The sequence below is a fragment of the Otolemur garnettii genome, unplaced genomic scaffold (assembly GCF_000181295.1).
Source record: "Otolemur garnettii isolate 467f Iridium unplaced genomic scaffold, OtoGar3 scaffold00182, whole genome shotgun sequence".
In the NCBI taxonomy this organism is placed as follows: Eukaryota; Metazoa; Chordata; class Mammalia; order Primates; family Galagidae; genus Otolemur; species Otolemur garnettii.
In genome coordinates, this window is record NW_003852577.1 from 553,113 (window position 1) to 557,682 (window position 4,570).

Genomic DNA, 4,570 nt, shown 5'->3' on the forward strand with positions numbered 1-4,570 from the left:
CTACAAACATAAAACACTTAATGAAGCAATTAACTTTCCACGTTTGGGCAGAAAGCAGAGACACAGGAATCCATGGAGGTGATGGGAAGACGAGGGACATGACTGAGCCGGCAAGGTGCAGGGAGAAAAAATAAACCACCCGAGAAACGAAGATGCATTTGAAGGGAAGGTAGACAGAAGCGAGAGTGTGAGAGCTGAAGGAATATTTACTCAGATCATTCTTTAAAAACAAGAAAAGCAAATAAAAAACTTATTGATACTTTTGTTCATATTTAAAAACATAAGATAATACATTTTGAGTACCTGTCATGCTTCACTTACAGAATCAGTGCAAATTGCCTTTGTATTTTAAAAAAAGGTAAAAATACATTTGCTTAGAAATTCTTTTTACTTTTTGAACTTCTTTGGCCTTATAAACCTGTCAGCAGAGCAAAGTAGGGGCCAGTTTCCTGCAGCCATAAACTCCCCACCCTTTTTACAAGTCTTCATTCTGTGTTGAAAAGTGTTATGGGGGGAAACAAATGAGTGGCAATGGGACCAGTTTCCTCAGTGGTCAGTTGCCTCTGGTTGGCTGGTTCACAATGGGAAGAGCCTCGGTTAGCTGTGAAAGCTGATGCCTTTCTTAGCACCTGACTCCCCTGGGCCCTGCCTGGGCCTGTCCACCCCCAGCTTGCAGACCCCATGCCCAGTGGCTGCCCCTCCAGGCTGTGTCGCCACTGGGCTGTTAGCTAGTCCTTGAGGTTTTAACCACAACTTACCTTAGAATTCCCACTGCCACCCCTTAGACTATAGCAGGAGGCACAAAAAAAGTGAAGCTGTGTCCAAAACAGATTCTCTGAACCCAAAGGGCTCAGACTGCCTTCCTTCTGAATTCTCACTGCTTCTAATTTTGAAAATGGGATGAGTGGGACACACAGCAGGTGCAAGAGCTGTTAATGCCCCCTCCCCCTTGGGCCTTTCCTCAGATGTGCCCACTAGAATCCACTTCATTCCAGCTTAGGCCCACCTCCTCCATGGAGCCTCCAGCTCTACACCCGGCCACCCCCAAACACCCTTTCTACAGCCCTTCTATTCTGTTTGAGAACCTACATGTCCATGCATTTCAAAGCCAAACTCCTCTGCCTGACTTTAAGATCTGAATAGCCTTACTTCCCCCAATTTATTACCCACTGCTCACAGACATATAATCCAATTCCCAAGCAACCTAGCTGGGTCCTAGGAAGGAAAGATAAATCACAGCTCTGCCAATTAACAGCTCACGCACCTCATGGCCCACTGTCTAGTCTAGAGAAGGGTTAAAGCACGGCAAAGGGGTGGATTTACACTCACTGGAGGAGGGAGCTTCCCAATGCCTTAGATAACATATGTATCCTCATCATTGATAAAGAGCTGTTACCAAATATTCAAAATAAAATTAACATCATCTTATAAAGAAAGTGAAGTATACCTTTCTGCAACTGGTGGTATAGACTACCGGTCATTATGAAAAACCATGCTCTCCAGACCAGGTGCGGTGGGTCACACTGTAATCCTAGCACTATGGGAGGCCAAGGCAGAAGACTGCTTGAGCCCAGGAGTCTGAGACCAGCCTGGGCAACATAGCAAGACCTCATCTCTTAAAAAAAAAACAATTAGCCAGGTATGAGTGCAAGCTTGCAGTCCCAGGAGTTTGAGATTGCAGTGAGCTACGATGATACCACTGCAGTCTAGTTCAGGTGACAAAGTGAGACCTTGTTATGAACACCCTTGCAAAACAAACACACCAAAAGTCCTCACGCTGTCCACAACGTCATGCCAGCAATGCCCTTGGCAGTAACCCAGTCTGCAGAGTCCTGACTTGTGCAGTTTTTTTCTTTTTTTTTTTTTTTTGAGACAGAGTCTCACTTTGTCACCCTCAGTAGAGTGCTATGGCATCTTAACCCACAGCAACCTCAAACTCTTGGGCTTAAGCGATCCTCTTGCCTCAGTCTCCCAAGTAACTGGGACTACACGTGCCTGCCACAACACCTGGCTATTTTTCTTAGAGATGGCTCTTGCTCTTGCTCAGGCTGGTCTCAAATCTGTGAGCTCAGGTGATCCACCCACCTTGGCCTCCCAAGTGCTGGGATTACAGGCATGAGCACCACGCCAGCGATGTGTGCAGTTTTGAGTTCACTGACTCGTCCTGTTTGCTCCAATTTTCTCGTGCCAGGAGGGAAAAGGTGCTATTTCCTCCCCTTACACATGTGCCTGCTTATTGGCTGTGAGTTAGGAAATCAGAAACTAGAAATTTTAAGAAGTGTTTCAAAAATAAGAAAAAGTTGACCTTGTTGGAAGCACAGACCTCATGAAATCTGATTATCAAAGGCAGAAAGGGGGAAGAAGGGTGCACGTCAGGGACTATCTGTTAAAATCCATGTCTAGACCATAGCTCAGACCAATTATAGCAGCATGGAGGGGGGCAGCCTGGCATCAGTATTTCTTAAAAGCTTCCAGATGATTCCAATGTTACCCAGTGTTAAAAGCACTTGCCACCCCAGATTCAGGGTATCACCCTGTGTGAGGAGACGGCTGACAATGAAAACACAGGCAAGGTTGGGAAGAGACAGAGAAGCACCCAGGCCCACCTCTCCCCTGCTGCCACTTTAGGCACAAAAACTTCCCCCTCATGAGAAAAAGATTCTGTTGGGCAGTGCCTGTGGTTCAAGGAGTAGGGCGCCAGCCCCATATACCCGAGGTAGTGGGTTCAAACCTGGCCCTGGGTTTGAACTGCAAAAAAAGAAAAAAAGAAAAAGATTCTGATGGACTTTGACTATGCCACATTTCCTGAATCAATTTTTATTCTGCTTTTTCCCCAGAAGGATATACCTTCTCGACCTGGGTCATTAGGATGTAGTTGATAAATGATAACATTTCTTAGTTGCTTTGAGAAATTCCACAGAATAGGCTTTTAGCTTTATAATTCTGAGGTCATTTCTAATTTCATTTAAAAAAATATGTAGTAAGCTACTTATCAAAATGTCAAATACTATGCAAAGTTCTGGGGATACAATGGGGTTTTGAGGGTCAAAAGACATTCCCCTGTTTTGAATATTTGCTATGGGGACTCACAAGACTTGGCAAAGAGTTGCATTCACAGTTAAGCTTTATTTGGTGTTGTGGTGAGGACACACAGCTGAATGGGTAGAAGACACAGGTAGAGGGGACAAATCCGAGTGCAAGCTTCCTTGCGCTCCCTCCCTGCCATGGGGCCACGCAAAGTATACCCCAGCACCATGCCTACAGCATATCTGCCCAGGGAAGCCCATCAGGAGACTTGATGCCCTTGGGGGCTAGTCACGTAGAGACCCTCTGCTTGACTCATAGCACAGAGCCGAGGCCCAGAAGCAAAGTGGTGTTCCGCATACCCCCCATTACCTATCCCAGTGGTGCAGGCATGGACAGCCTCGATGATCCTATCAGCGTTTCATGTCAGTAGAGGGAATTGCTTACTACTCGAGTTCCCAGACCCCAGCCAAAGGCCAACCTTGTAAGCAGGCCTTGCTAAGGACAGCAGACTCAGGCCCACTACGTTAACCCTTTTCTGCACCTGGTTAGTTAAAATGGTCTCTGTTTCCATGAAGCTCTGTGTAATAGGAGAAACAGAAATCTGATTATTAGACCTACAAATATGAAACATTCCGGTGATAGCTCCGTGAAAGAGAGGTCAAAGGCATCTTCCACAGCAGTGGTCGAAGACTTGGAGGCAGAAGAGAAATCATTTGATTACTAAGATTCCCCTTGAATTAAGCAGAGAATGGTGAGACATTACGGTATGATGCCTCCTCCAAGGAACTTATTAAATGAAACTCTAAGTTTTTTAAAAATTATAATCTTAAGAGAAAAGAATTTTAAAGAATAGTATAACCAACTGAATATTTTTAATTTTATTGTTTTTGTATTAAAATAATACTATGTAGTAATACATAATTATAGCCAATTTCTAAATTTAAAGGGAGGCAAACAAGAAAAAAGAAAAAGAAAGGGAGAGATAGGAAGGGGGACGGAGGGGAAAGAGAGAAAGATATCACTTATCAAATGTTTAAGTAATTTCCCTCAGCTACCAAATTTAGTTTTTTTCAAATAGTCATATGATCAACATTCTTATAGCTAACCCCTTCCACACACTTATGATTACGTCATAAAACTCTTAACAATGGGTCTTACTAAGGCAAGTGGAACGCAACATATTCAGGATTTTTTTTGAGAGAGTCTCACTATGTCACCCTCAGTAGAGTACCATGGTGTCATAGCTCACAGCAACCTTTAACTCCTGGGCTTAAGTGATTCTTTTGCCTCAGCCTCCCAAGTAACTAGGACTACAGGTGCCCAGGACAATGCCCAGCTATTTGGTTGTTGTACTTGCCATTGTTGTTTAGTAGGCCTGGGCTGGGTTCGAACCTACCAGCCCTGGTGTATGTGGCTAGTCTCCTAGCCACTGAGCCACGGGCGCCCAGCCATATTCAGGATTTTGATATTTACTTCCAAGTCCACCTTATATTCTTACAAGCAGGGGCTGTTTCCCACCTCCTTTCCTGCTCTGAGCAGGACT